We start from the raw sequence: 16,540 nt of genomic DNA on the forward strand, positions 1-16,540 counted from the left end.
TCTCTGTGGGAAAAAAGATGGGCAGCCAACAAGGATACTATCCGATTATATGATCAAAACAAATCAAAGGTGGATAATCAGGAAATTGAGAAGGGCTGCCTCAACAAAAATTCACAATCCTTGGCCTAATGTCTGGACCTGAGCCAGTTTTCGGACACCAAGCCCATTAACTAACGGGAAAACTGGGTTCCTAAGAAGGACCCCAGAAACCCATGGCAAGTATGTATGTTAATGATTCACCCAGTCCTTCCACAAAGGGGCCTACAACCATTTACTCAGTACCCAGAGACTAGGGAAAGGGGAATACTTAGAGGTATCAAGGACTATTGGATACAGGGTGCAAAATTCCAGGCAGTGCTACATGGAAGGAGAATGACTGCGAGGAGGCAAAGTCCTACTGTATAGCAAGGGAACCATACCCCATATCCTGTGACAAACCATAATGGAAAAGAATATGAAAGAATATGAAAAATAATATATATATGTATAACCGAGTCACTTTGCTGTACAGCAGAAATTAATGCAACATTGTAAATCGACTATACTTCAATAAAATTTTTTAAAAATTGAGAGGAAGGAGGCCTGGGGAGAGGGTCTTGGAAAGACCATGGCAACGAGCACGAAGTATGAAGAGCTTGAAGGACTTGTTAACCTATGTTAGAGCCCTCCAGGGAACAGCCACTACAGAAGAGGCAGACACAACCAGGCAGACAGATGATCTGGTCAACTGACACCAGCCAGCGGCCCCTTGACCACTCCAGCGGTAGTACAATGGGTACATGAACAGAGGCCGTGGCAGTGGACCTGGATGCTGTGCACAGGGCCAACATCCTCATGATCTACCGACTGCCCAGCCACTTGTCAAATGTGCCAGCAAGAATCACCAGAAAAATGCTTGGCCAGCTGAAATACACTGGAAACCTTACACGCTGGAAAAGCCAGTGATTCATCTCAACTGGAACTGATACCTATTCCAAGTATGAGTCTGCTTTCAGTGCCCAAAGGATCTCAAAGAGAACCACTGTCCACGGGCTTGTATTTACTCCACAGGTAAAGGAGGCTGGGTAGTATCACATTGGACCAGAGGACCACCTATATCAAATGATGGATGGAAGCAGACACATCACTATGAGGCTCCACCAGTCCTATCACATGTCACACCACCCAAAAGCCGCTAGCCCAACAGAGGATGGAATGGCCTTGTGAACTTGCAGTTGAGGTCCCTGCTTGGGTATGGGAGCGTACCAGCACGGGGCACCGTATCTCTAGGATGCAATCTATACCCTAAATCACGATGACTGTTTAGGAACCAAGGGGTGGATGTAAGAGCGACTCATTTAACATTTCTCCCAGTGACCCATTTGGGAAATTTGTGCTTCCTGTACTCAAAACTGTAGGTACCAAAGGTCTAAAGGGCTGGTTCCCAGAGAGGAAACACTTCCAAAGGGGGCACGTCAAGGGAAAAATGAAACTTTAAACTACGGCTACCCCCCAGTCACTCTGAGCACCTTGTATCAAGAGACTAGCAGACCTGGAAAGAAGTCACAATTCTGGCAGCGATACTTGATTCTGAACATTAGGGGAAGATAAGCAGATGTATCTCAACAGGGCAGTGAAGGGCATGTTTAGCACTCAGATAATTTGCAGGGCATTTTTTTTTTTAATTTTTGTTTAAAGATTTTTCTTTGATTTGGACCATTTTTGAAACCTTTATTGAATTTGTTACAATACTGTTTCTGTTTTTATATTTTGGTTTTTTTGGCTGCGGGGCATGTGGGATCTTAGTTTCCCGACCAGGGATGGAACCCGTGGCCCCTGCATTGGAGGGTGAAGTCTCAAACACTGGACCGCCAGGGAAGTCCCTGCGGGGCACTTTTTCATATCCTCCTGACCAACTGTGGTGGTAGATGGACAAGTGCTGCAGTCTGAGAAGGGCATGGTGTTCAGGAACGCAGACCCTGTAGAGATGATGATCTGGATCACTCTACTTGGTTATCTGTCCAGACAAGCAGAGGTGCTGTAACTGTGAGTGAGGGGCTCTAGAACTGGTAGGAGAGGAAGGGGATGACGAGTTGTGGCCCAGAGACCAGCTGCTGAAGAAAGGGCTTTATTTTACCCCACTAGACCTCCTCTTGCAAGTTTTCTTGAGAAAACAGACCAACCAAAATCCTGGAGGAGGTTTTTTTTTTTTTAAGTTTATTATTGCTTAGTTTTTTTGTTTGTTTGTTTTTTAACCTCTGATTTTCTATCTTCCCTCTTTTTAAAGTATAGTTGATTTACAACGTTTCAGGTATACAGCAAAGTGATTCATATACATATATTCTTTTTCAGATTCTTTTCCATCATAGGCTATTACAAGATACTGAGTATAGTTCCCTATTGTATACAGAAGGTCCTTGTTGTTTATCTATTTTATGCATGGTTGTGTGTATCTGTTAATCCCAAATTTCCAATTTATCCCCCCCTTTCCCCTTGGGGAGCTTTTCCCCACAAGGGTAAATGAATGGAGCGAATCTCAATGGTCCAGTGGGTGGACTCTAAGAGTCCTCAATCCCCCCTTCAAGACTGAGATGGCCAAGGTAGAGGTGCAGGGACCCTTGCCCATCCTGGCCACCCAGCCCTGGAGTTCCCACATGGAACAGGTCTTTGGTACAACTGCATCTCAATTCAGTTTCCTCCTGCTGAAACCTCCTTCATCCACCCCCTCCAGGTGAAGTTGCCAAGAGGACTTCCCAGTACACTTCCAGCATGTGAGTCTGCATCTCAGGGTCAGTTTCTAAGTTAGAAGCCAAATACAAAAGAACAGGAACCCTCCTTCACCGTTGGTGGGAATGTAAATTGGTGCAGCCACTATGGAGAACAGTATGGAGGTTCCTTAAAAAACGAAAAATAGAACTACCACATGACCCAGCAATTCTACTACTGGGCATATACCCTGAGAAAACCATAATTCAAAAAGGGACATGTACCACAATGTTCATTGCATCTCTAATTACAATAGCCAGGACATGGAAGCAACCTAAGTGTCCATCGACAGGTGAGTGGATAAAGAAGATGTGGTACATATATACAATGGAATATTAGCCATAAAAAGGAACGAAACTGAGTTATCTGTAATGAGGTGGATGGACCTAGAGTCTGTCATACAGAGTGAAGTAAGTCAGAAAGAGAAAAGCAAATACCGTATGCTAACACATATATATGGAACCTAAAAGAACGGTACTGATGAAACTAGTTGCAGGGCAGGAATAAAGACGCAAACATAGAGAACAGACTTGAGGACACAGCGGGTGAAGGGAAAGCTGGGACGAAGTGAGAGAGTAGCACTGACATATATACACTACCAAACGTAAAAAGGATGGCTAGTGGGAAGCTGCTGCGTAGCACATGGAGATCAGCTCAATGCCCTGTGATGACCTAGAGGAGTGGGATAGGAAGGGTGGGAGGGAGGCTCAAGAGGGAGGGGATATGGGGATATATGTATTCATGTAGCTGATTTACTTTGTTGTACAACAGAAACTAACACAGCACTGTAAAGCAATTATATTCCAATAAAGGTATTAAAAAATATAAAAATAAGATTTCCAGAAAAAAACAAACAAAAGAACACACACAGGATATTTTTTATAAAGTTCAAACTCAGGCAGAACAAACATAGTGTTAGGTATAGGACAGAGGTTTCCTTGGAAGGGTGGTAATGGCTCGAAGAGGGAATAAGGGGCTCCCAGAGAATAATGCTCTGCTTCTTATCTGGAGGCTATTGACGTGGATGTGATCATTGAAACTGGAAACTGTTTACTGCATTCTATTTATATATTCTATACTGCATCCAGCTGGAAACTGTTTACTGCATTCTATTTATATATTCTATACTGCAAGAAGGTTTTTTAGAAACCTACATTTCACAATCCAGAAAGGATTTCTCTTTTGAGGTGCCACAAGATCATCAAAACGAGTACCAATTACCATTCTTCATCCTTAGGCTCTGAATCTGACACTGTGTGTTCAATGCCAGACTTAGACTAACCATGTGAAGGTGGTGAGAGGTACACAACTCTATGGACCTCACTTCTTCCATCTCTAATACGACTGAAAACAGTACCGAATGGAATTTTTGTGATTATCAAATAAGAAAATCTATTTAAAGACCTAAGGCAACGCTAAGATAGAATACAGAAAATATTCAGTAACATGTTTATTTTGGTTCGTTTTTATGAAGACATTAAAGTAAATTTAAACTACTGCCAGGACATGTCCTGGAAATTGCCTTTCAAAATAAAGATGAAATAGTTCATCTTGTTTTACTCATAAAAAAGTACATAAAGTTACCTAATTGTTTGGATTTGGAGTACATGAAAGAGTTATGTTTACGGGATGCTTAGTATAGTATATAATCAATATGATTATGACAAATGTTTACTCTGTTACAAGAATCATAATAAGTAACGTAGAGACGATAGTCCCTCTCAGCAAAGTGAGGGTTGCTGGCATCTTCTTATTGTCCAATGAACGTGTGATAGTCTCATATATGAATTCTGACTTTGCCAATTATGAGCTGCATCAAGTTGCACAAGTTGGTTCTCATCTGAATCTATAGTTCTTTGTCTCTAAAGAAAAGATGATGCTCACTGTACAGGATTTTGTGACATTATTACATAAAACAAGATTGAACACTGGGTCCACTGAAATACAATTTCCCACCCCTCCTCCTGCTTATGGCCAAGGACATGATGTTTACATAACAGCTGTTAATATCAGAGGAACAATTTTTAGTCAATTAATAATTTTCAAAGAGCTTTTAAATCAAGTACCCTGTCTCTGTCTCATACTCACTGAAAAACCTTAGTAAATTAAATTTTTTAAATCAGAAAACTTGTATGCAATGAATCAGGTTACAGATTTGTCAAATCCTTAGGATATAATCCTGCATAATGAATTGCCTTTTAATAGAGAATTAACAACTCAAGTTTCTAAGCACAAATATTAATATTTCGACTATAAATTTGGCTTACCTTTTTTCTACTGTTGCAAAAAAAGAAAAAAGATTGGTGGAATGTAAGTGACATGGATAGATTTTGCACCTCAGCTGATACAAGCTCAAATATAAGCTCTGTCACTTACTAATTTGGGGTTTGGGACTAAGTTTCTTATGTCTCTGAACCTCGGTTTTTTCATCTGTAAAATGGGAGCATCACCCACCTCAAGGGTAGTTGTGAAGGACAGAAACAATGTCAGGAAAGAGCCTAACAAAATGAAACACAGTAGGAGTTCAATAAAGCAGGCTATTTATACCATGGACATTTGCATTATGAATGATATTGGTGTGTGCCTGAGAATTGATTCCGTTTTAGTTTTTACAGAACCTGTCAGTTCTCTTTCCCTCTCTCCTCTTTTAATCACTCTGAGGCTTCACAGGAAAATATAAACCTGCAACCCTATTTAGTATGTTAATGCTGTTTAATAAACACACTCTACATTCCAACTCTGGCACCAGTGTCTTGGCAAGCATTCTGGCTAGAATATATTTCATGCTTCAGGACCTAAACGTGTAGTGACATATTAATACATCATGAAATTCAACAAAGATGCAGCGGGCTCAAAGAAAGAACAAAGCACAGGTTCACACTCCGTCATATAATGTTGTCTGTCCTCTCACTCTATATTATCAGGTGTCCTGACAGTTACATCCTTCGTGAATAACTTATAATAATTGCAAGTTCCAAAGATGAGCTGTACCAAGGTGAGACTGCTAACAGTCTGCTAATATCAAAACAGGCGCATTTTATTGATAACAAATTCCAGATTTTTAATTCCTTTCACTCACGAAAAATAAAAGTTCCACGTCGATATCCGTAAGATATTTGTAAAACAACATACAAGGGGAACTTCTGAAAAGTATTGTTTAATACTTTTATTAAACAATAAACAACCCCATCTTGTTCACAAGGTCTGCAAAGTCAAACCTATTTTCATAATAATGCTAAAACATCATTTCTACTTTTCACTCTCACTCCTTCATGAGTTTACAGTGGAATTTTCCAGAGGTTACATGATGTCACACAGCAACCCACTGAATGCAGAAAGGAGATACGAAATTCCAACTGCACTGTCTCTTAAACCAGGCAGCAAATAGATTTGGAACATTATAAAACAATCAGTAAAATGTTTATCGCTAAACATATTTTGTTCTATAAATGTGTTTAATTTTCCAAAAAAGTTATGTTAATATATAATGGGTTTATTGGTTTTATTTTTAAATTAATTAATAAATTATTCTAAAATATGTTTTAATTTCTAATACAGTAAATATCTATCTATCACCTATTACAGAAATGAAAGACCTTTGGGGTTTTCAATAAATTTTATGTAACAGGGTCCTGAAACTTTAAGGTTTGGTAAATGCTGCCTTAGTTTAATGATTTAGTAAGAAAATAAGAGCTCTGGGGACTTTAAATTTCCACTCGGGGATATGGAAAGGAAGAAAAAGAGTACTGCCACACTTACAGTAAAAATCTGGACACATTGAAAATTCATGAGTGTTTTGTACCCACAGGAGAGCTGAGGTTGTGAGGCAAACAACTGGCCTCACATCTGAGGAAAGACAGCTGACTGCAAGGAGAAATAATATGAGCTGTGCGTACTTGTGAGAGACACATCCAGGCACCAGGAAGAAGACTTCAGTCAGGGCGGAAGCTAGGGGTGAAGTGGCAAGAGATTTAGAAGCCCCTGGAGGTCACAGAAATTAGAGGAGTCCAGCCACCTTCAGGTCCATGTCTCCACAAATCCCCACCAAGTGCTCACAGAAAAGCTGAGAAAATGTCTAAGTAAAGCGTCTTTTGTAATGCATACCTGGGAAAGGGAATAGCAACTCCCACAGGAAGAACACAGAACTCCACCTGGAACCTTCCCCTCTATCTCTCCTACAGAACTAAAGCATTAATCTTCTGGAAGTAGAGGAACTAACCCCACCAGCCTTGAGTATTGGAAAAAAACCCACTGCAGCCGTGGGAAGAAAACAAATGAAACAGAACAGCCAACGACCTACTCTTGAGGGAGGAGAAAGAAAACACGCTGGGCTCAGAATTACAGATGGGGAAGTGGCAGAAGATCTCAGGAGGCCACGCCCCAAACACCCAGGGATACAGTCTCCACTCAGTAGTGATGCTAAATGCTAATAGAGTTCAAGTAACAAGTCATAGAGAACACTGCTCAAAGAGGAACAAAAGTATGGAAGGAGACCTGATATGAGGTTCAGCAAAGACGAAATCTCAAGCTGAGAGCTGAGCAGACATTGAGGAAAAACAAAACACCTCTGACAGCCCAGCTTGATCCTGAACACAAGGTACCACCGGAGGAATTTGAAGCTCCTGGCTCACTGAGGTTCATGATAGAGACAACAGACTTCAAGTGTAACCTACATCCTAACTAGATTTCTCAAACTCTCACGTGAAAGGGCTAGAGAAAAGGAAAGGCATGCCTATTTCTAAGCATGAAAACTGTTTACCTCAGTCTCTACTGAACTACACAAGGTATCCAAATTTCAACAACAACAAAAAATACGGGGCATATGAAAACGCAAGAAAAAACAACACACTCCCAATAGACAAAGCAATTGGCAGAACCAGAATCAACTATGACACAGATGGTGAAACTTCCTGATAGGAAATTTAAAATAACTATGATTGATATGTCAAAGAATCTACTGAAAAAGGAGGATTGCATGTAAGCTCAGATTAGAAGGTTCAGCAGAAAGGTGGAAACTATAAGAAAGAACCAAATGAAAATGCCAGAATGTTAAAAATCCACAGTAAAATAGGTGAGGAATGGCGTCAACAGATTCACTCAACATAGTTGAAGAAAAAATCAAGGAACTTGAAGATACATCAATAGGAAATTCTCAAACCAGAATACAGAAATAAAGACGAGTTTGTGTGTGTGTGTGTGTGTGTGTGTGTGTGTGTGTGTGTGTGTGTGTACACACATGTGCGTGAGGGACGTAACAGGGTATCCAGGAGTGGTGAGACAATATCAAATGGTTTAATACACTATGTAATTGGAATCCCAGAAGGAGAATCCCAGAAGGAAATAATAGTTCCCAGGGCAGAACTAATATTTGAGGAAATAATGGCCAAGAATTTTCCAAAATTAAAAATGGACACTAAGGAATATTAGCTATAAAAATGAATGAAATAATGCCATTTGCAGCAACATGGATGGACTTAAAGATTATCATACTAAGTGAAGTAAGTCAGACAGAGAAGGACAAATATCATATGATATCACTTATATGTAGAATCTAAAAAAAAAAAAAGATACAAATGAACCTATTTACAAAAACAGAAAAAGACTCACAGACTTGGAAAACAAACTTATGGTTACCAAAGGGGAAGTGTGGGGGGTGAAGGAGGGATAAATTAGGAGTTTGGGGTTAACATATACACACTACTATATATAAAATCGATAAACAATAAGGACATATAGCACAGGGAACTCTACTCAATATTCTGTAATAACCTATATGGGGAAAGAAACTGAAAAAGAATGGATATATGTATATTTATAACTGAATCACTTTGCTGTATACCTGAAACCAACTCAACATTGTAAATCAACTATACTCCAATATAGAATAAAAATTAAATTAAATTTTAAAAAAAGAATATTCACACATACACAGAAAACCCAGACACTAAGCAAACACAGATCCAAGAAATTCAGAGAACACAGGAAGGATAAAAAGAAAACAAATTCCAGTTTAGAAAAAAAAAGGAAATCTTGACAGCAGTTATAGAAAAAGGCACATTCTATGCAGAGGAGCAAAGATTAAAATTACAGTGGACTTATTGTAGCTAGAAGACAATGCAGTGCTGAAGGAGAAAAAAAAAGTCAACCCAAAACTCTACACCCAGTGAAAATATTTTTCAAAAATGAAGAAGTAAAGACACTCTCAGAAAAAGAAAAACTGAGATAATTCATTGCCAGCAGACCTTCCCTACAAACAGTGGTAAGGGAAGTTCTTCGGGCAGAAGGAATATGAGAGGAAACAAATCTGGATTGACACAAAGAAATGGTGTTGAAAATGGAATCAGTGAATATAACATAAAATTCTTTTTTTCTTATTTTTAATTGATTGAAAATAAAACTGTCTAAAGTAAAATATAGTAGCAACATATTGTATGCTTAAAGCATATGCAAAAGTAAAATTTATGGGAAAAAAAGCACAAAAGATGGAAGAGAGGAATAGAGAATATATTGTTGTAAGAGCCTTGAAAGACCTTACATAACATGTGTGAAGTGATAAAATGACATCTGATGGGTGGCTCTAATTAATTAAAGATGTAGTGTATTGCAAATCATAGGGCAAACACTAAAACATTAACACAAATGAGTAAAGAAGCTAATATAACAGGTAAAATGAAATTATAAAATATGCTGTTTATTAGAGAATATAATAAAAGAAAAAAGAAGAAACCACAGATGGAACAAATAGAAAGCAGCTTAAAAGAGAGATAGTAAAAAATAAAAAATAAGAACCAAATATATGCTGTCTGCAAGAAACACAGTTCAAAGATACAGATAGTTTAAAAAGGATAAAAAAATGAACTACGTAAACACTAACCAAAAGAAAGCTGAAGTTGCTGTATTAATAACAGATAAAGACTTCAGAAAAAGGAATATTATTAGTCATAAAGAGGGACATCGTGGCATGATAAAGGGGTTAATTCTCCAAAAAGACACAACAATCCTAAATGCATATGCACCTTACAATAGAACCTCAAGATACATGAAGCAAAAACTGAAAAGAGAAACAGACAAATCCACAACTATAGTTGAAGACTTCACCATTCTTCTCGAAGGGACAGAACAAGTACAGAGTACATTAGTAAGATCACAGAAGACCTAAACAATGCAATCAACTTATTTGACATAATTTCTGTTTACATTTACAGAACACCCCTCTGGACAACAGCAGAACACATAATCTCTTCAATTTCACATGAAACATTCACCAACATATACTATGTGCTGGCTTATTAAGAAAACTTAAAATTTTGAAACAATAAAAATTATATTAAGTAGGACCTACTGTATATAACAGGGAACTATACTCAATACCTTGTAATAACCTATAATGGAAAAGAATACATATGTATTCATCTGTATAATGGAATCACTTTGCTGTATGCTTGAAACTAACATAACATTGTAAATTAATTACACTTCCATAGAAAGTAAATAAAATAGGTCATAGTGGAGCTCTCTGGCTGTGTCTTGAGGATCCGGCGCTGGAGGTGCAGATGGTTTGATGAGTCCCTTAGTGTCCCTGCTGAGACACACGCCACCGTCATGTCCCCGTACTTGCATCCCCCCAACACGTCTCTCTTTGTGAGGAACTTGCGGACGATACAAGGTCTGAAGATTTGCGACACGAATTCGGTCGTTATGGTCCTATAGTTGATGTGTATGTTCCACTTGATTCCTACACTCGCCGTCCAAGAGGATTTGCATATGTTCAGTTTGAGGATGTTCGTGATGCAGAAGATGTTTTACATAATTTGGACAGAAAATGGATTTGTGGCCTCCAAAGTGAAATACATTTGCACAGGGGGATCAAAAGACTCCAAATCAGATGAAAGCCAAGGAAGGGAGGAATGTGTATAGCTCTTCACTCTATGATGATTATGACAGATACAGACGTTCTAGAAGCCGCAGTTACTGGAAGAAGGAGATCAAGAAGTCCTTCCTTTGATTACAACTATAGAAGATCTTATAGTCCTAGAAACAGTAGACTGACTGGAAGAGCACGGCGTAGCAGAAGCCATTCCGACAATGATAGATTCAAACACCGAAATCGATCTTTTTCAAGATCCAAATCCAATTCAAGATCACGGTCCAAGTCCCGGCCCAAGAAAGAAATGAAGGCTAAATCACGTTCTAGGTCTGCATCTCACACCAAAACTAGAGGCACTGCTAAAACACTTCCAAAACACATTATACGTCTGGCTCAAGACATGAAAAGGAATCAAGGAAAAAAGAACCACCTAGATCCAAATCTCAGTCAAGATCACAGTCTGGGGCTTCCCTGGTGGCGCAGTGGTTGGGAGTCCACCTGCCGATGCAGAGGACACAGGTTCGTGCCCCGGTCCGGGAAGGTCCCACATGCCGCGGAGCGGCTGGGCCCGTGAGCCATGGCCGCTGAGCCTGCGCGTCCGGAGCCTGTGCTCCGCAACGGACGAGGCCACAACAGTGAGAGGCCCGCGTATCGCAAAAAAAATTTTTTTAAAGCACTTGGTGTGTGCATTTGTATCAAAATTTGCCCATATGTTTATGAAGGAGGCTTGTTCTTCACACCTCAGTTTATTTAATGTGAGGCAAGTTAAAAGACACCGCTCCCATTCTAAGTGATTCTGTGGTGCCATGAGATTTAAAATAATTCTGGAAAAAATTAATTTTAAGAAAGTCACATCTCTTGAGTTTTTGATTATCAATGTAGAACCTGATGAAAATAATACCCTAACTCTTTATAATTTCTAACATCTCTCTACGAGATCATTTGGGGGCAATAAAAAGTGACTTGACGTGTCCAATCTCATTTCAGAATAAAAGCTGGCACCTTTAAAAATTTTAGATTGCTTGCTTACAGGCATAATAAGTAAGAAATGTTGTGGGAAAACCATTCCTTTTAGAGGATTACTTTTTTCAATTTTGGTTTTAGTAATCTAGGCCTTGCCTGTAAAGAACAAAAGATGGTTTTTAAATACTGTTTGTGGAATGTGTTTAAGGGATTGATTCTAGCACCTTTGTATATTTGATAGTATTTCTAACGTTCACTTCTTTACTGTTTGCAGTTAATGTTCATGTTCTGCTATGCAATCATTTATATGCACGTTTCTTTAATTTTTTTAGATTTTCCTGGACGTATAGTTTAAACAACAAAAAGTCTATTTAAAACTGTAGCAGTAGTCTGCAGTTCTAGCAAAGAGGAAAGTTGTGGGGTTAAACTTTGTATTTTCTTTCTTATAGAAGCTTCTAGAAAGGTATTTTTGTATGTTCTTTTTAACCAATATTGTGTACAACCTTTAAAACATCAATGTTTGGATCAAAACAAGATCCAGCTTATTTTCTGCTTGCTGTAAATTAAGCAAACATGCTATAATAAAAGCAAAATGAAGGAAAAAATAAATAAAATAAATCTAATGTATCAGTAGTAAAGGACAAAAAATATTAATAATATAAAGTATATCCTCTAAATAACCTATGAGCCAAATAGGAAATGTCAGGGAACATTTTAAATATTTTGAATTGAAAGAAAATGAAAGCCCAACATACCAAATTTTGTGGGATGCAGCTAAAGCAATGCTTAGAAGGAAATTTATGGTATTGAAAGGATTATATTAGAAAAATGACTCTGAAGTCAGACCACCAGTATTCAAATATAGGCCCACTTTGTCCTAAATGTGTATCAGGCAATTCGCGTAACTTCTCAGTGGATCAAACTCCTCACCTATAAAATGAAGGGAACTTCCTGGGGGTGTCGTAAGATTAGATGTGGTTATGTAGAACCCTTAGCACAATGTCTGGCATAAATTAAGTACTTAATATATATCAGCTAATTTTTTGTTAATTTCTAATAATTAGTAGACATCTTGGTAGAACTGGAGATAAGAATGACAAACAGCCCTTAACCTCAAGAACCTCACAATTTAATGGGGAGACAAACAGATTTATCAAAGTTACCACTCCCAGTATCAAACTGGGACCACAGGGAAATGCCGCTATACCAAAGTGGGGGAATTAAGCAAGCTTCTCAGATATAGGAGACCTCTTATCAAGGTTTAAGGAGTCAGTAGTTATCTAAATTAAAGGAGACATTCCAAGGACAGAATGGCTTGAGCAAAGCTGGAAGCTGTGGCATGCAAACTGGGAAGCTGCAGTTGGCTCAAATTATTAGAGCACAGTTTTCCAAACACAGGTAGGTATGATGGCAGGAACAAGAGATGCAAAGACCACATTTGTCATTCCTAAGAGTTTATATTTTGTCTTGTAATGAGGTGCTGAATGACAAAGTGACACAGCCAGTTTTTGTTACAAGTTTCTGGCTTCACTATACAGGATATTTACTAGGATATTTACTAGGTGTCTGGGGCCGGGGGCAGTACAAGGCACGAAGATGGCAACTCTGACAGATACGATACATGGTGGTGTCTCATCACGTAATCCAGATGGAACGGACAGGGATATTAAGAATGCTTATCGGGCTTCCCTGGTGGCGCAGTGGTTGAGAGTCCGCCTGCCGATGCAGGGGACACGGGTTCGTGCCCCGGTCCGGGAAGATCCCACATGCCGCGGAGCGGCTGGGCCCGTGAGTCATGGCCGCTGAGCCTGCGCGTCCGGAGCCTGTTGCTCCGCAACGGGAGAGGCCACAACAGTGAGAGGCCCGCGTACCGCAAAAGAAAAAAAAAAGAATGCTTATCAAGAGTGCCTTGTGAGCGATTCCACATGGAGGTGATCATTAAGACGCATGATTCTGGCTTAAACATCTGGGTGGAGAAACGTATGAATCACCACGATAGTTACAATACAGTACACGGAGCAAGACAGAGAGTTTAGCAGTAGGTACGCTGGTTTGGAGGTGCTAATAAGCTATCCAGAAAGCCACTGTCTAGTCACACCTCAGCAGGGACATGTGAAGAAGAAAGAAGAATTTAGGTCTCAGTGCAGAGAAGTAACTGACATCTCAGGCACGGGTGATTCTTTCTGAGGGAGGAGAACTTAGTTGTGGACAGAGACAAAGAGGTAACCCAAGGCTCTGGTACCTACTGAAGACAACCGAGGTGATAAGAGAGAATTATAAGCAGATATTAAAGATGAAGTGGCAACTTGACCAGGTTATTGATGATGTTTGAGAATTTGGTTCAGAAATGTTCCCTTCAAACTGTAATAATACCTCTTCATAAACAGTGGATTCTGTACAGCACTGGACTAACTTCCTGGGGCTGCTGTAGCAAATCATCACACACTTCACGGCTTAAAACAACTGAAATGTATACCGTCACATTTCTGGAGGCCAGAAGTCTGAAATCAAAGTGCTGAAAGGGCCACATTCCCCAGGGAGCTTCTAGGGGAGAATCTATTCCTTCCCTCTTCCAAATTCTAACGGTTGTCAGCACTCCTTGGCTTGTGGCAGCATCTCTGCTCTGTGTTCCCAGTATTTTCTCCTCCTCAGTATCCCTCTCAAAACTCCCTCTGCCTCTTTCTTATGTGATTGCATTTAGGGCCCAGACAGATAATATAGAATACACTCCTTCTCTCAAGATTGTTAACTTAGTAACATCCTTGCATTACAAGGCCATGTTCATTCTTTTGCCATTTTAGGTGTTATTGACAGGTTCTGGAGTTAGAACGTGGACATATCTTTTGGGGGGCCACCATTCAGCTCACTACAAGCACTCTGTCAAAAATATAAAATAATAAGACTCACTGTTAGCAAGGGATTGGGGAAAGGATATTCACACACTATTAACGAAAATTAATTGGCATGATCTCTTTGGAAAACAATTTGGCAAAGCTAAAAAAAAAAAAGGCTTGAAAATGTGTATATTGCCTTTAACAAAACAATTGCAAGTTTAGAACTTTATCCCCAAAAGAGATGTGGTTCATAGAATGTGCAAGTATGTTCACCACTGTCTTTTTTATTATTTGAAAAGAAAACCTGGATTTAGCCTAAAATGCTCAATAGGGGCTTAAATAGGATTTAAATTATGTGTGTGTGTATATATATATATATATATATATATATATATATATATATATACACATGCATATATACATATATATATTGAATCAGACATGTATAGCCATCAAAATTGGTAATATAACTCCATGTTTATAGCATGTAAAAGGATTCACAATATCCTCAAATAAAAAGTTTTTTAAATGACATGTATGGTATTTTAGTAAATAAAAAGGTACATCTAAAATAATCTCAATGAGTTGATCAAACAAATATTAATAGGATCACTGGGATTTTATCATTTTATTTATAATTTTGAATTTTTCTTCAGTGAGCTTACTTATAATATTTTTAAATAACTGAAAAGTGAATTAATGTATCAGACACATATTAACTTTCCTTCAAATATATTTATAACCCTCAGTTTCAGAATTTCACTGGTAAATTAGCCATAAATTTTCTTTTGATAGATATCTATCTTTTGATAGATAAAAAAGAAAACTATAAAACAATATATACAAATGAATTCGGGGATAAAAGCCAAATATCTTTTTTCTAAATATAACAAAGTCCAAATGTGAAAGAAATTTGAGCCACCTAAGTAAAAATATTAATACTAGCATTATCTATTTATATAATAAGTGAGAATAAAACGTTTATTCCTAAGTGTAGTAAACATTCACTATTTAAGAAAAAACTAGCCTATAGTTGTGAATATACTCTACAAGCCATTTTCAAAAGCCAATTATGTGTATGTATGCTTGGTAAATGAGACTGAATGAATTACATCTACAAACTTATACACATAAATTATAAAATTTAATTGTTTCTGGAAGAGGCTCTGATCTTCTTAAGCATCATGATTAGTGATGTTAGTGCCCACAAAATGCATCTTTCAAGATTTATTTTGATTGATATCTAACTCGTAAAAGAGTGATCTTTTATACACTACTAGGACAGAGTATACTTTATAGCTCAAACCTAAAAAAATATCATGGAATTGCTCTTTTGCTATCATTAAATGTGACCCACCAATTCTTCCAAAACCAGTAAATATTCACTTCTACAGGTATTTGCTTCCTCATCTGGAAAACTGATTAATAAAAAAATGTCCTCTTAGAGTTTTTATGGAGAACTTTATGTAGATCTTCATAAAATGAATAATGAAAGTTGTGCCATGTTCACTGGCAGAACACTTGCATCAATATTAAGGCGAGAAGTAGTTCACAATTCATTTAACTATGACAGTAATTAGGCAGCTATTGTTTTCGTAATTCACTAGGGCCATCTGTTTGCCTACTAAGTGCAAGGTCTTTCACATCAAGCTACAGGAATGGTTTTCCTAGATTGTACTGTAGGTTGGAACCCTCAGCCTTGTACAACAAAGTGTAATAAAATGATTCAACTTCGCTCACATCACAAACAATCTAAGAGAAATTTTTCCGAATTCATATCTTCTCAACAGAATTTGCTAGAAAACAGGGCAGATGTGCTCATTCACACCGCTGTTTGTTCTGGATGAGAACTCAGTGCTTCCTGAATGAGCTTCTAATACAGAAACTCTTCATGGAAAAGCTGCTTCAACTCTGTCGGTTCAGAAGATGCTTTAAAGGTTGCCTGTTCCAGAGCAATATTTACAGATGTCCTGGGAAGGTGACACACTGCAGGGACCCTGAGGGCAGGGGACAATACGTCAGTGGAGATGGTCAGAGAAGATCTTATGGCTGCCTGCGGAAGCAAAGGGCAGAGAATTTGAAGCCACATGTATTTACGAGGCACTCGGTGAAGGTTGGTGGAGAGTCTTAA

General features: G+C 38.5%; 1 pseudogene; it reads left to right on the forward strand.

The window, feature by feature from the left end:
* The first annotated feature begins 10,347 nt into the window (after positions 1-10,347).
* Positions 10,348-16,540, forward strand: LOC136132572 (serine/arginine-rich splicing factor 10 pseudogene; annotated as a pseudogene).

This window comes from Phocoena phocoena, chromosome 13 (assembly GCF_963924675.1).
Source record: "Phocoena phocoena chromosome 13, mPhoPho1.1, whole genome shotgun sequence".
Lineage (NCBI taxonomy): Eukaryota > Metazoa > Chordata > Mammalia > Artiodactyla > Phocoenidae > Phocoena > Phocoena phocoena.